Source organism: Callithrix jacchus, chromosome 2, assembly GCF_049354715.1.
Source record: "Callithrix jacchus isolate 240 chromosome 2, calJac240_pri, whole genome shotgun sequence".
In the NCBI taxonomy this organism is placed as follows: Eukaryota; Metazoa; Chordata; class Mammalia; order Primates; family Cebidae; genus Callithrix; species Callithrix jacchus.
In genome coordinates this window covers 58,451,110-58,468,062 of record NC_133503.1, presented here as the reverse complement: position 1 = coordinate 58,468,062, position 16,953 = coordinate 58,451,110, and the positions used below count along the sequence as shown (strand labels likewise).

Here is a 16,953-nt window from a genome sequence, read left to right as displayed (position 1 = left end):
ACTGTGCAGTGCCCACCCAGGCTGTGCCCCAGCAGCATGGGATGGAGAAGGCACTCTTTGGGGGGTTCCACTGACCTGCTCAGTGTTGCTGTCTTCCATGGGCTCTTGGCCTCTGAAGGGAAGGACCCTCTCACTGAGAAGCTGGTCCCCTGAGCATTAAGAAGTGTGGCTCAGCACAGGCTGGTCTTTCCCAGGAATTGTGAGGAAGGCCGCACTTGCTCGCCAGCACTGTCTGGAGTGTTCACAAGGCTTTTGGCGTGGCTTAGGGCTTGGCACTCGAATGTGCTTCAGCCCCCAGGCTCCCTGATGTGCTTTTCCCTCAGGCTAAAGAGAAGAGGAAAGAGGAATCATAGCACATCCACTTCTTTGAGTATGGGTGCCGTGTGTGCCTGTACCACACAGCCAAGACATGGGCACTGGTCCTGAAGGGCATCCCTGAAAGCCTCTAGGGAGAGCTGTGGCTCCTCTTCTCTGGTGAGTGGGATGCACCTCCACTGTCTCCTCTGCCTCAGCTCAACAAGTTACAGCCCCCCAAGCTCTCCCCATATGAGCTTGTCTGATCCTGAGCTGGCCTGGAGTTGGCCAGGCAGGAGCTCCCAGCTCTTTCACACAGCCAGGAGCTGGGCTCTGGGCTCTGGGCAGGGGCCCAACCAGGAGAAGCATCCTGAGGGACAGAGGCTGGGAGCCTGGCACTCTGCTGGCCAGGTGGTGCCCTCCCACTCACAGTGGGAGGGAAACAGGCCTTTAGAGATCTCCTTTCCTTGAGACAGACTGACAGCATTCACACCCATGGCCCCTGGAGGAGGCAATTCAGCCACTTGAACTTTTGGGTAGAGCAGCCTCCCCAGGAGCACAAGGGAAACCCTGCCTTGCAACTTGTGCTTGACCCCAAGTCCCACCTCTCTTCTGTGGGGCACTGGTGTGTCCAACCTGCCCTGTTACTGCCCCCAGAGTACCAGAAGGAGAGAGACAGCTGGCACCTATGTCTCACCAGGGGCCTGGAATGAGATGGAGACTCACCCTGGCTACTACACTGAGCTGGTGGAGAAGTTCACTGGGAAGTACAGCCTCACCACAGAGGAGATCAAGTGAGACCTACACTGCCCATACCTGAGCACCCTGCCTGCCAGAGCAAGCTCAGGATTGCCACCCTGTGGTGGGTGCTGACCACCTGTGCCTTCTGAAAGTCCACCATCAGCTAATGTCAGGTAAGGGGCCTGGCAAGGGCCCAGTGACAGCATCTGCCACCAGAGGTTCACAGGAGCAGGTCCCTGTGGTCCCAGGCCTGTGCTGTGACCCTGCCTCATGTCTCAAGGAAGGAGCCCAGCTGCAGAAAAAGATAAAATTTAAAAAGAGTATTAATTGTTCATCTCATCCCCATGCCACATAGAAGTTGTTTTCTTGATACTCTGGTCTGAGTCCCAGCAGCATTTGATTGTTTTCTGTGTTTAATAAAATAAGTATACAAAACATAAAATGTCCCATCGTCACCATTTTCAAGCGTACAGCTCAGTGCTTTAAGCTGTACACTGTTGTGCAACCATCACCGCCATCCACCTCCAGACCTCTTTTCATCTTGCAGAACCAAAGCTCTGTGCCCATTAAACATGCTCCAGCCACCATTAGCAACCATTGTTCTACTTTCCATTGCTATGAATTGACGACTGAATCTCATATAAGTGAAATAATATAGTATTTGCCTTTCTGTGTCTGGGTTATTTCATTTAGCATGATATCCTCAAGGGTCATCCACGTCATATGAATATGTCAGAATTTCCTTTCTTTCTAAGGCTAAATCATATGCTATTGTATATGCTAAATCATATGCTATTGTAAGTATAGACCACATTTTCTTTTCCTTTTTCTTTTTTGCGGTGGAATTTCACTCTTGTTGCCCAGGCTGGAGTGCAATGGTGCAATCTCGGCTCATTGCAACCTCTGTTTCATAGGTTCAAGTGATTCTCCTGCCTCAGTCTCCTGAGTAGCTAGGATTACAGGCATGTGCCACCACATCTGGCTAATGTTTTGTATTTTTAGCAGAGACAGGATTTTGCCATGTTTGCCAGGCAGGTCTTGAACTCCTGACCTTAGGCAATCCACTCGCCTCACCTCCCAAAGTGCTGGGATTATAGTCATGAGCCACCACACCTGGCCAGCATTTCTATTTTTATTTTATTTATCTATTTATTTTGGAGACAGGGTCTTGCTATGTTGTCCAGGCTGTGTTGTCTCAAGCTCCTGGAACCAAGGGATCCTCCTGCCTCAGCCTCCCAAGTGGCTGGGACTATAGACATGTGGCACCACACCTGATTAATTTTTTTTTAAGAGATGGGGTCTCACTGTCTTGTCCAGTTTGGCCTCAAACTCCTAGGCTCAAGTGATCTTTCTGCCTCAGCCTCTCAAAGTGCTGGGATTACAGGCATGAGCCACCAGCCAACATGTCTGGCATATTTTTTTTTTTTAGACAGGGTCTCCTTCTGTTGCCCACACTGAAGCTCAGTGGCATGATCATGGCCCACTGCAGCCTCCACCTACTGGGCCCAATCAATCCTCCCACCTCAGACTCCTGAGTAGCTGGGACTATAGGTGCACACCACCATACCTAGCTATTTTTTGTATTTTTTGTAGATATAGGGTCTCACTCTGGGTCCCAGGCTGGGCTTGAACTCCTGAGCTCAAGTGAATCACCTTCCCCAGCCTCCTAAAGTGCTGGGATTACAAGGTGTGAGCTACTGTGCCTTGGCCTATTTTTCAGTTTTTTAGTAACTTCATACTTCTTCCCCAGTAGCTGCACCATTTTATATTCCCACCAGCAATTCACAAGGGTTTGGATTTCTCCACGTCCTTATCAACACTTGCTATATTCTGTTAATGTTGCTGTTACAGTGATGGGCATTAAGGTATCTAATTGTGCTTTAGTTTAACATTCCTGGTAGCTTTTGATTTTAAATCTAGGCATTTTTCTGGCCAAGTCAAATAGCTTTCTGTTTGCCTTAAAGGTCTTGTTAGCATCTAGGGCTGTGTGTGGTCCTAGTTCTGCACCGAGTGAGGGAACTTGGTGTGGGGCTCTGGCCATGTGGCTCCCCTCCACATCAACTTGGTCATGCGTCCCACCTCCAACACCAGACACTGCTCCACAGAAGTGTGATGTATTCATGTCCACCTTCTCTGGTTTCCAGTGCCTTCTGACCCAGTTTGAAGAAGCTGGCTGACTCTCTGTTAAATCCGGTTCCTACCAATTGCCTTTTGACATTTCCTAGAGTTAGGCAGGGGCAGTTTCTCATTTCCGGATGCCCAACCCTCCTGAGGAGGCAGACTTGCTTGTAGAAGGAGGCCATTAATCTTCACCATAAGAACCTGAAAAATAATAAAAATAACAATGGCCATAATCCCACACCTGTAAACCTAGCACTTTGGGAGGCCAAGGCAGGTGGATCAGCTGAGTTCAGGAGTTCAAGACCAGTCTGGCCAACATGGCAAAACCCTGTCTCTACTAAAATTACAAAAAATTAACCTGGTATGGTGGCAGGCACCTGTAATACCAACTCTTCAGGAGACTGAGGCAGGAGAATCACTTGAACCAGGGAGGTGGAGGTGGCAGTGAGCTGAGATCATGCCACTGCTCTCCAGCCCTGGTGACAAGAGCAAAACTCCATATCAAAAACAAATAAATAAATAACAACAACAACAAAAAGGAGATCATGTTGGCCCTTGCAGGAAGGGGGTAGCTGGGAGAAATGGGGAGAGACAGTTTTATTTGCTGGCCAGCAGTGCAGGCCTTCCACACTGTCTCTGTGCATGGCAGGCGATGAACATTGTGAGCTTGGTGCTCCTGCTCTATAGCAGTGAGGAGGAGGCCTTCTGGCTCCTGGTGGCCCTGTGCAAGCACATGCCACCCAACTACTACAACACCAGGGTGGTGGGTGAGTGTCCCGGGTGCTGCTTTGCCTGAGTCTCCAGGTGCCTGGTGGTTCCATCAGGGTGGTAGCCCTTCCCAGGCCAAGCTCCAGGCTTCACATGGGTTCCCTAGGAGTTAGAGAGTAGTATTACATATTAAATGGTTTATAAAAGTCCCCTCCGAACCTAAATTTCCATCTATCTAACTTTCCGTCAACTTTTGGATTATATAAAATTTTATACATCAAAACTAGAGTATATATATCCCCCATGTAACCTGATGCTCAACTTTACTGAAGTCACATCCATTAAAATCTGTTATTAAATGGAAATGGACTTGCAAGAGTATTTAATCAAGTTCATATTTAAGTGTGTTATCCTGTCCTTCCCTTGCCCTCTGGTGTTTGGAGTTACCACTCTTGGGGTCCTTCAGAGTTGTATCTGTTCACAGTCATCAGAACTGGACACACAGCCACTGTTTACCTCTCATGCCTTAGGGAGAAATCAGTATTTTCCCAAAATAAAATTCAAGTGTAGTAGAAGAAACAGTTATTTTGCCAAGTGGTTTGGGAGCTATAGAGAGAACACTTGAAGGGTTTTTTTGTCCTAGTTTTCTCTTGGCACTCCAAGTGCCCTTCAGCCTTCACTGAAGAGGTGGCAGGAATGGTGAGCTCCAGGCAAGGGCCTGCCCCAGCCATGGGTGGACTCACCATCACCTCACTCGTCCTGCCTGGAGGAGACCTGGTGGACCAAGGCATCTTCAAAGAGCTTATAAGAGACTTCCTGCTGCAGCTCGCAGAGAAGATGCAGGACCTGGGGGTGAATCTCCAGCACCTGGCTGTCCTGGTTCCTGACCATCTTTCTCAGCATCATGACCTTCGAGAGTGCTGTGGTCATTGTCAACTGTTTCTTCTATGAGGGCCTCAAGGTGATACTGCAGGTGGCCTTGGCAGTCCTAGACACCAACATGGAGTAGCTGCTGGGCTGCAGTGACAAGGGAAAGACCATGGCCATGGTGGGCAGGTGATATGCCGGGCTCCTTCTCTGGCTGGGGGCTCACAGCAGAGCCTTTCACCAGCCCTGGGCACAGCCACAGAATGCAGTGACTGTGCCCAGCAAGTTCTAGGCTACGGCTAGACCTGGGGGCTCTCTGGGGTCAGGAGCTTGCTCCTTTCTAGTGGGAGATAAAGCAGCACTCAATGATAGGTGCTGGAAGGAATAAAGCAGGTGCTGTAGGCAGAGCATTCTGGCTGAATAGCCGCCGCTCAAATGTGGGGATGGGGATGCTTCCTCTGGGAGCAACCCAGAGCCAAGATCCAGTGACCACAATTCCAGTTGGTGGTATAGCTGGGCTTTTCCTATGTCCACCAGGTGGTCCCCATCATACCTCCCCAAGCTTAGCTGCATTGCAGCCCCCATGCCCTGGAGGGAGCAGGCCTGCCCTGGGCCCCCTGGAACAGCTATATGAGCTGATGTCCAGCTAGTTGTGCCAAAGACCCAGCATCATCCCAGCTCCTCCACCTCCTCCTTATTCCCCACATCCCATCCTTTGCAGATTCTGTCTGGGATCCAGCCCCTGACCCACCATGCCCTTACCCTGGGATTCCCCTCTCAGGTCTTTCACCTGCCTGCATCCCACAGGACTCATCAAACCTGGCCCTGCCCTTCCCCTGGGTCCTCTGTACAAAGGCACTATCTGAGCCCCCAGCCTGGCCTTCAAGCCCCAGCCCCTCCTGGCTGATCTCTGCCCTGCCCAGAGCTCTGTGGAATCCCACCCTCCTACATAGCATATTTTCCCAGCTTAGAATGCCCCCACACCCCCAGGAACAGCCTGGAAATGCTGCCACTTGCCTTAATCAGGCCAGGTGCTGCCTGGGACTCTGCAGATCCAGCAGGGTTGTCACCTCCCTACTGTGGACCATAGTAGTTTTTGACTCACGCTGTCAAGACAGCCTGTGGCCAGAATCTGTGGCTGGTTTTCCTGCCCCTTCCTACAACAGGCAGAATGGGCCTCCTGCACAGCAGGGGGTCTGACTGGGGATAGGACCAGGGTCATGGGCATGGGGAGTCAGCCATCTCCTCCCACCTGAGTGTCAAGCTCAGCCCAGAGAGCCACGGAGGCCATGAGCTCTGGAGCAGCTAGGTCATCTGACACAGGTAGGGCTCTATCCCCAGGACTGTGTCCCTAGAGAAGCTGATTCCCTGAACTGCAACAGGCCTCCCCACCCTCCCAGACTTGTTCCTGTGACTCAACATTTGATCCCTGACTTTTCTTTTTTTTTTAATTGCATTTTATGTTTTGGGGTACATGTGCAAAACATGCAAGATAGTTGCATAGGTACACACATGGCAGTGTGTTTTGCTGCCTTCCTCCCCTTCACCCACATTTGGCATTTCTCCCCATGCTATTCCTCCCCAGCTCCCCTGCCCCCACTGTCCCTCCCCTATTCACCCCAATAGACCCCAGTGTGTAGTATTCCCTTCCCTGTGTCCGTGTGTTCTCATTGTTCATCACCCGCCTATAAGTGAGAATATGCGGTATTTCATTTTCTGTTCTTGTGTCAGTTTGCTGAGGATGATGTTCTCCAGATTCATCCATGTCCCTACAAATGACACAAACTCATCATTTTTCATTGCTGCATAATATTCCATGGCGTATATGTGCCACGTTTTCCCAGTCCAGTCTATCATCGATGGGCATTTGGGTTGGTTCCAGGTCTTTGCTATTGTAAACAGTGCTATAATGGACATTTGTGTGCATGTGCCCTTATAATAGAACAATTTATAGTCCTTTGGATATATACTGAGTAATGGGATTCCTGGGTCAAATGGAATTTCTATTTCTAAGTCCTTGAGGAATCGCCACACTGTCTTCCACAATGGTTCAACTAATTTACACTCCCACCAAGAGTGTAAAAGTGTTCCTATTTCTCCAACATCCTCTCCATCACCTGCTGTCTCCAGATTTTTTAATGATCACCATTCCAACTGGCGTGAGATGGTATCTCAATGTGGCTTTGATTTGCATCTCTCTAATGACCGGTAATAATGAGCATTTTTTCATATGTTTGTTGGCCTGATGTATGTCTTGTTTTGTAAAGTGTCTGTTCATATCCTTTGCCCAATTTTGAATGGGCTTGTTTGTTTTTTTCCTGTAAATCTGTTTGAGTTCTTTGTAAATTCTGGATATCAGCCCTTTGTCAGATGGGTAAACTGGAAAAATTGTTTCCCATTCTATTGTTCACTGATTCACTCTAGTGACTGTTTCTTTTGTTGTGCAGAAGCTGTGGAGTTTGATTGGGTCCCATTTGTCTATTTTGGCTTTTGTTGCCAATGCTTTTGGTGTTTTGGTCATGAAGTCCTTGCCTACTCCTATGTTCTGAATGGTTTGCCTAGATTTTCTTCTAGGGTTTTTATGGTGCCAGGTCTTATGTTTAAGTCTTTAACCCATCTGGAGTTAATTTTAGTGTAAGGTGTCAGGAAGGGGTCCAGTTTCTGCTTTCTGCACATGGCTAGCCAGTTTTCCCAACACCATTTACTAAACAGGGAATCCTTTCCCCATTGCATGTTTTTTGTCAGATTTATCAAAGATTGTGTGGTTGTAGATATGTTGTGTTGCCTCTGAGGCCTCTGTTCTGTTCCATTGGTCTATATCTCTGTTTTGGTACCAGTACCATGCTGTTTTTATTACTGTAGCCTTGTAATATAGTTTGAAGTCTGGTAGTGTGATGCCTCCTGCTGTGTTCTTTTTGCTTAGAATTGACTTGGCTAGGGGAAGAGGACTCAAGATGGTGCTGTGAGAACAACCCAGGATTGAAGCTCTCGGTTAATGCGCGGAGATGGTGAGTCAGGGCCGCATTTCCAGACGGATCTTTGTTGCCCATAGAACAGGGAAATTCCCAGGTATAAAAGAGACGCGAGACACCAGGCAAAGGTTTTGGCTGGTGCAGCCGGAAGCGGGCAGCTGGCAGCCGGTGCAGCAGTGGCCCAGGCTGTAGCACAGAGGCACTACACAGCGCTCCACACAAAGCACACTGGTCCAGGGGCCCTGTAGAATTGGCAACCTGAGACTTGAGAGGGCTGAACTTGAGACAGAATGGGACTTGGATAGTGAGCCAGCCCAGAAGATTCCAGGGACACAGCGTTTGGGGTAGCACAGTGGGACAAACAAAATGGTGATTCCGAATGCTCCCAGTGGAGAGGTTCCCTGAGGGCACAGCTCCGTGTGGGAGGGGCATCCGCCATTACCGAGGCAATCTGCCCCTACTGAGGTACATGCCCATTGCTGACGCAGCCTGCCATTGCTGAGGCAACCCGTTACAACAGAGAGACTCTGCTGCAGGGCGTAACCCATGGCAGAAGGGCGGAGACTGCAGCAGAGGGGCAGAGCCTGCAGCAACAGGACAAACCTCACACCAGCAGGGCGGAGCCTTGGCAGGCAAATAGTGACTACACTCCCTCCTAGCTAGGCAGGACAGCACAACGGACACTCAAAAATTAATCCCCAACCCCACCCCAACAGAGCATCTGAGAAAAAAAGGGGTTTTTTAATCAGTTCTGTTGCAGCAGAATTAAACATAGCAGCCTAACAGCCCTGAATGAACAACAGAGCTCACAGCTCAGCAATTGAGCTCCTGTAAAGTACAGACTGTCTCCTCAAGCAGCTCCCTGACCCCTCTATATCTAAAAAACTGACATTTGGCAGGCATCATTCTGGGACAAAGATAGCAGAAAAAGAAACGGGTAGCATCCCTCACTGTTCTGCAGCTGCTATAGGTGCACCCCAGACAAGCAGGGCCTGGAGTGGACCTCAGCAGTCGTACAGTGGAGGGGCTAGACTGGTAAAACGAAAACCAAGTAACAGAAATACTTCAGCATCAACAATCTACGTGACCATTCAGAGACCCAATTGAAAAGTCAGCAACTACACAGACGACAGGTGGATAAATCCACAAAGATGGGAAGAAACCAGCGCAAAAATTAGAAAACCACCTGAAACCAGAACACCTTGCCTCCTAGAAAGGACCAAAACTCCTCACCAGCAAGGGAACCAAGCTAAGTGGAGACTGACTGTGACGAAATGACAGAATTAGACTTCAGAAGGTGGATAATGAGAAACTTTTGTGAGCTAAAACAACATGTTTTAAATCAATGCAAAGAAACTAAGAACCTTGAACATAGATATGAAAAAAGATTTGAGGAAATGATAACAAGAATGGATAACTTAGAGAGAAATATGAATGAATTAAAAGAGCTAAAAAACACAACACGAGAACTTGGCGAAGCATGCACAAGTTTCCATAGCCAAATTCACCAAGCAGAAGAAAGAATATCAGAAGTCGAAGATCAACTCAATAAAATAAAATGAGAAACCAAGATCAGAGAAAAAAGCACAAAAAGGAATGAACAAAGTCTTCAAGAAATGTGGGACTATGTGAAGAGACCTAACCTACGTTTGATAGGCATACCAGAATGTGACGAAGAGAATGAATCCAAGCTGGAAAATACTCATCAGGACATTATCCAGGAAAATTTCCCCCACCTAGCAAGACAGGCCAACACTCAAATGCAGAAAATAGAGAGAACACCACAAAGATATTCAACAAGAAGAGCAACCCCAAGGCACATAATCGTCAGATTCAACAAGGTTGAAATGAAGGAGAAAATAATAAGGGCAGCTAGAGAGAAAGGATGGGTCACCCACAAAGGGAAGCCCATCAGACTCACAGCAGATCTCTCAGAAGAAACACTACAAGCCAGAAGAGAGTAAGGGCCAATATTCAACATCCTTAAAGAAAAGAACTTTCAACCCAGAATTTCATATTCACCCAAACTGAGCTTCAGAAGTGAAGGAAAAATTAAATCCTTTGCAAACAAGAAAGTACTCAGAGATTTTACCACCACCAGGCCTGCTTTACAAGAGCTCCTGAAAGAGGCACTACATAGAAAGGAACAACCAGTACCAGTCATTCCAAAATCACACTAAATGTTAAAGAGCATCAACATAATGAAGAATCTACAACAACTAATGGGCAAAACAGCCAGCTAGCATCAAAATGGCAGTATCAAATTCACACATAACAATATTAACCCTAAATGTAAATGGACTAAATGCACCAATCAAAAGACACAGACTGGCAAATTGGATAAAAATCCAAAACCCATCAATGTGCTGTATCCAGGAAACCCATCTCACATGCAAAAATACACAAAGGCTCAAAATAAAGGGATGGAGGAAGATTTACCAAAAAAATGGAGAGCAAAAAAAAGCAAGAGTTGCAATTCTCATCTCTGATAAAATAGACTTTAAAGCAACAAAGATCAAAAGAGACAAAGAAGGCCATTATATAATGGTAAAAGGATCGATACGACAATAAGAGCTAACGATCCTAAACATATATGGACCCAATACAGGAGCACCCAGATACATAAGGCAAGTTCTTCATGACCTACAAAGAGACTTAGACTCCCACACAATAATAGTGGGAGACTTTAACACTCCATTGTCAATATTTGACAGATCAACCAGACAGAAAATCAACAAGGATATCCAGGGCTTGAACTCAGACCTGGAACAAGCAAACCTGATAGACATTTACAGAACTCTCCACCCCAAATCCACAGAATACACATTCTTCTCAGCACCACATCACACCTACTCTAAAATTGACCACATAATTGGAAGTAAAGCACTGCTCAGCAAATGCAAAACAACTGAAATCATAACAAACAGCCTCTCAGACAATAGTGCAATCAAGTTAGAACTCAGAATTCAGAAACCGACCCAGAACCGCACAGCTTCATGGAAACTGAACAACTGGCTCTTAAATGTTGACTGGTTAAACAATAAAATGAAGGCAGAAATAAAGAAGTTCTTTGAGGAGAGGGAGGACTCAAGATGGCGCTGTGAGAACAACCCAGGATTGGAGCTCTTCTCGTTGAATCCGCAAACGGTGAGTCAGAGCGGCATTTCCAGACTGATCTTTGTTGCCCACAGAACGGGGAAACTCCCAAGTATAAAAAAGACACGGGACGCCAGGCAGTAGGTCTGCCTGGGGAAGCCGGCAGCCGGGGCGGCGGCGGCCGGCCCTACCCAGCAATCCCCACAGGGCGTGCTTTTCCGGGTGCCCTGTTGAACCGGCAACCTGAGACTTGAGAGGGCTGGACTTGAGACTGAATGAGACTTGGACAGTAGGCCAGCCCAGGGGATTGCAGGGATTGGGATACCCAGTGGGACGAACAAAACCGTGATTTCAAACTATCCTGACCAGACGGTCCAAGACGCTCTGTGGGGAAGGGGCGTCCACCACTACCGAGGCAACCCGCCCCAACTGAGATACACGCCCACTGCTGACGCAGCCAGCCATTGCCGAGGCAACCCGCCCCAACTGAGATACACGCCCACTGCTGACGCAGCCAGCCGTTGCCGAGGCAACCTACCCCAACTGAGATACACGCCCATTGCTGAGGCAGCTAGCCATTGCCGAGGAAACCCGTCCCTACTGAGATACACGCCCACTGCTGACGCAGCCTGCCGTTGCTGAGGCAACACGCTACAACGAAGAGACTCCGCCGCAGGGCGTGGCGGAGACCACAGCAGAGCCAGCAGGAACAGCGTGAATCACACAACAGCAGGGCGGAGCCTCGGCAGCCAAACAGTGGCTAGTCTGCCTTCTAGCTGGGCAGGACACCTGATCGGACATCCAAAAATAAAGCCCAAACCCCTCAACACAGAGCATTTGAGAAAAAAAAAAAATGGTTTTTTAATGAGCTCTGTTGCAGCAGAATCAAACATAGCAGCCTAACAGCCCTGAATGAACAACAGAGTGCACAGCTCAGCAATTAAACCCCTATAAGGTACAAACTTTCTCCTCAAGCAGCTCCCTGACCCCTCTATATCCAAAAGACTGACATTAGGCAGGCATCATCCTGGGACAAAGAGAGCAGAAAAAGAAACTGGTGGCATCCCTCGCTGTGCCACAGCTACTAGAGGTGCACCCCAGACAAGCAGGGTCTGGAGCGGACCTCAGCAGTCGTACAGCGAAGGGGCTAGAAAGGTAGAAGGAAAACCAAGCAACAGAAATACATCATCATCAACATTCTGGGTGTCCACTCAGAGACCCAAACGAAAAGTCAGCAACTACGCAGACGACCAGCGGACAAATCCACAAAGATGGGAAGAAACCAGTGCAAAAAGGAGGAAAACACCCGAAACCAGAACACCTCGCCTCCTAGAAAGGACCAAAACTCCTCACCAGCAAGGGAGCAAAGCTGGACGGAGAATGACTGTGATGAAATGATGGAATTAGACTTCAGAAGATGGATAATGAGAAACTTTTGTGAGCTAAAAGATCATGTATTAAATCAATGCAAAGAAACTAAGAACCTTGAAAAAAGATTTGAAAAAAGATTCGAGGAAATGATAACAAGAATGGATACCTTAGAGAGGAATACGAATGAATTAAAGGAGCTGAAAAACACAAAACGAGAACTTCGCGAAGCAAACACAAGTTTCAATAGCCGAATTGACCAAGCAGAAGAAAGAATATCTGAAGTCAAAGACCAACTCAATGAAATAAAACGAGAAACCAAGATCAGAGAAAAAAGCGCAAAAAGGAATGAACAAAGTCTCCAAGAAATGTGGGACTATGTGAAAAGACCTAACCTACGTTTGATAGGTGTACCAGAAGGGGACGAAGAGAATGAATCCAAGCTGGAAAATACTCTTCAGGACATCATCCAGGAAAATTTCCCCCACCTAGCAAGACAAGCCAACACTCAATTGCAGGAAATACAGAGAACACCACAAAGATATTCCGCAAGAAGAGCAACCCCAAGGCACATAATCGTCAGATTCAACAGGGTTGAAATAAAGGAGAGAATACTAAGGGCAGCCAGAGAGAAAGGTCGGGTCACCCACAAAGGGAAGCCCATCAGACTCACAGCAGATCTCTCGGCAGAAACACTACAAGCCAGAAGAGAGTGGGGGCCAATATTCAACATTATTAAAGAAAAGAACTTTCAAACCAGAATTTCATATCGAGCCAAACTGAGCTTCAGAAGTGAAGGAAAAATTAAATCCTTTGAGAACAAGCAAGTACTCAGAGATTTTGTCACCACCAGGCCTGCTTTACAAGAGCTCCTAAAAGAGGCACTACACATAGAAAGGATCAATCAGTACCAGCCATTCCAAAATCACACTGAATGCTAAAGAGCTTCAACATAATGAAGAATCTACAACAACTAACAGGCAAAACAGCCACTTAGCATCAAAATGGCAGTATCAAATTCACACATAACAATATTAACCCTAAATGTAAATGGACTAACTGCACCAATCAAAAGACACAGACTGGCAAATTGGATAAAAATCCAAAACCCATCAGTGTGCTGTATCCAGGAAACCCATCTCACATGCAAGGATACACAAAGGCTCAAAATAAAGAAATGGAGGAAGATTTACCAAACTAATGGAAAGCAAAAAAAAGCAGGAGTTGCAATTCTCATCTCTGATAAAATAGACTTTAAAGCAACAAAGATCAAAAGAGACAAAGAAGGCCATTACATAATGGTAAAAGGATCGATACAACAAGAAGAGCTAACGATCCTAAACATATATGGACCCAACACAGGAGCACCCAGATACATAAGGCAAGTTCTTAATGACTTACAAAAGGACTTAGACTCCCACACAATAATAGTGGGAGACTTTAACACTCCACTGTCAATATTAGACAGATCAACCAGACAGGAAATCAACAAGGATATCCAGGGCTTCAACTCAGACCTGGAGCAAGCAAACCTGATAGACATTTACAGAACTCTCCACCCCAAATCCACAGAATACACATTCTTCTCAGCACCACATCACACCTACTCTAAAATTGACCACATAATTGGAAGTAAAGCACTGCTCAACAAATGCAAAACAACTGAAATCATAACAAACAGCCTCTCAGACCATAGTGCAATCAAGTTAGAACTCAGAATTCAGAAACCGACCCAGAACGGCACAGCTTCATGGAAACTGAGCAACTGGCTCCTGAATGTTGACTGGGTAAACAACGAAATGAAGGCAGAAATAAAGAAGTTCTTCGAAACCAGTGAGAACGAAGACACAACGTGCCAGAACCTCTGGGACACATTTAAAGCAGTCTCTAGAGGAAAGTATATAGCAATAAGTGCCCATATGAGGAGAATGAAGAGATCCAAAATTGACACCCTATCGTCAAAATTGAAAGAGCTAGAGGAGCAAGATCAAAAAAACTCAAAACCCAGCAGAAGACAAGAAATTACTAAGATCAGAGCTGCGCTGAAGGAGATTGAGACACGAAAAACCCTTCAAAAAATCAATAAATCCAAGAGCTGGTTTTTTGAAAAGATCAACAAAATAGACAGACCACTAGCCAGATTGATTAAAAAGAAAAGAGAGAACAACCAAATAGATGCAATAAAAAATGATAAAGGGGAAATCACCACAGATTCCGCAGAAATTCAAACCATCATCAGAGAATATTACAAACAACTCTATGCACATAAACTGGTAAACATGGAAGAAATGGATAAATTCCTGGACTCCTGTGTCCTCCCAAGCCTAAACAGGAGGAAGCTGAACCTATGAATAGACCAATAACAAGGTCTGAAGTCGAGGCAGCAATTAAGAGCCTACCTCACAAAAAAAGCCCAGGTCCAGACGGGTTCACAGCCGAATTCTACCAGACACACAAGGAGGAGCTGGTACCATTCCTTCTAAAACTATTTCAAACAATCCAAAAAGAGGGAATCCTTCCCAAATCATTTTATGAGACCAACATCATCCTGATACCAAAACCCGGCAGAGACCCAACAAGAAAAGAAAACTTCAGGCCAATATCCATGATGAACATAGATGCAAAAATCTTCAATAAAATATTGGCAAGCCGATTGCAACAGCAAATCAAAAAACTTATTCATCATGATCAAGTAGGATTCATCCCAGGGATGCAAGGCTGGTTCAACATACGCAAGTCTATCAACGTAATTCACCACATAAACAGAACCAAAAACAAAAACCACATGATTATCTCAATTGACGCAGAGAAGGCATTTGACAAAATTCAACAGCCCTTTATGCTAAAAACCCTCAATAAACTCGGTATCGATGGAACGTATCTCAAAGTAATAAAAGCTATTTATGACAAACCAACAGCCAATATCATACTGAATGGGCAAAAATTGGAAGCATTCCCTTTGAAATCTGGCATTAGACAACGATACCCTCTCTCACCACTCCTATTCAATATAGTACTGGAAGTTCTAGCCAGAGCAATCAGGCAAGAAAAAGAAATAAAGGGTATTCAAATAGGAAAGGTGGAAGCCAAATTGTCTCTATTTGCAGACGACATGATAGTATACCTAGAAGACCCCATCAACTCAGCCCAAAAACTCCTGAAACTGATAAACAACTTCAGCAAAGTCTCAGGATATAAAATCAATGTGAAAAAATCACAAGCATTCGTCTACACCAATAACAGACTTAAAGAAATCCAAATCAAGAGCGAACTGCCATTCGCAATTGCTACAAAAAGAATAAAATACCTTGGAATACAACTCACAAGGAACGTAAGGGACCTCTTCAAGGAGAACTACAAACCACTGCTCAACGAAATCAGAGAGGACACAAACAGATGGAGAAACGTTCCATGTTCATGGTTAGGAAGAATTAATATCGTGAAAATGGCTATACTGCCCAAAGTAATTTACAGAATCAACACTATCCCCATCAAGCTACCATTGACTTTCTTCACAGAACTGGAAAAAACCACCATGAACTTCATATGGAACCAAAAGAGAGCCCGCATAGCCAAGTCAATTCTAAGCAAAAAGAACACAGCGGGGGGCATCACACTACCGGATTTCAAACTATACTACAAGGCTACAGTAATCAAAACAGCAAAGTACTGGTACCAAAACAGAGATATAGACCAATGGAACAAAACAGAGGCACCGGAGACAACACAACATACATACAACTATACAATCTTTGATAAACCTGACAAAAACAAGCAATTGGGCAAGGATTCCATGTTTAACAAATGGTGTTGGGAAAACTGGCTAGCCATGTGCAGAAAGCAGAAACTGGACCCCTTCCTGACACCTTACACTAAAATTAACTCCAGATGGATTAAAGACTTAAACATAAGACCTGGCACCATAAAAACCCTAGAAGGAAATCTAGGCAAAACTACCCAGGACACAGGAGTAGGCAAAGACTTCATGAACAAAACACCAAAAGCATTGGCAACAAAAGCCAAAATAGACAAATGGGACCTAATGAAACTCCACAGCTTCTGCACGGCAAAAGAAACAGTCACTAGAGTGGATCGGCAACCAACAGAATGGGAAAAAATTTTTGCAGTCTACCCATCTGACAAAGGGCTGATATCCAGAATTTACAAAGAACTCAAGCAGATTTACAGGAAAAAAACAAACAAGCCCATTCAAAATTGGGCAAAGGATATGAACAGACACTTTATGAAAGAATACATATATGAGGCCAACAGTCATATGAAAAATTGCTCATCATCACTGGTCATCAGAGAGATGCAAATCAAAACCACATTGAGATACCATCTCACGCCAGTTAGAATGGCGATCATTAAAATATCTGGAGACAACAGATGCTGGAGAGAATGTGGAGAAAAAGGAACACTTTTACGCTGTTGGCGGGAGTGTAAATTAGTTCATCCATTGTGGAAGACAGTATGGCGATTCCTCAAGGCCTTAGAAATAGAAATTCCATTTGACCCAGCAATCCCATTACTGGGTATATATCCAAAGGACTATAAATCATTCTACTATAAGGACACATGCACACGAATGTTCATTGCAGCACTGTTTACAATAGCAAAGACCTGGAATCAACCCAAATGCCCATTGATGATAGACTGGATTGGAAAAATGTGGCACATATACACCATGGAATATTATGCAGCAATCAGAAATGATGAGTTTGTGTCGTTTGTAGGGACATGGATGAATCTGGAGAACATCATCCTCAGCAAACTGACACAAGAA

The 16,953-nt window shown here is 45.8% G+C and overlaps 1 long non-coding RNA gene across 1 annotated transcript; it reads left to right on the top strand.

Annotated features, from left to right (window-relative positions):
• Positions 1-323: 323 nt before the first annotated feature.
• LOC108589395 (uncharacterized) lies at positions 324-1,477 on the top strand. Its single transcript, XR_013531941.1, has 2 exons — positions 324-474; positions 995-1,477. It is a non-coding gene; the product is annotated as an uncharacterized LOC108589395 (long non-coding RNA).
• The last annotated feature ends 15,476 nt before the right edge of the window (positions 1,478-16,953 follow it).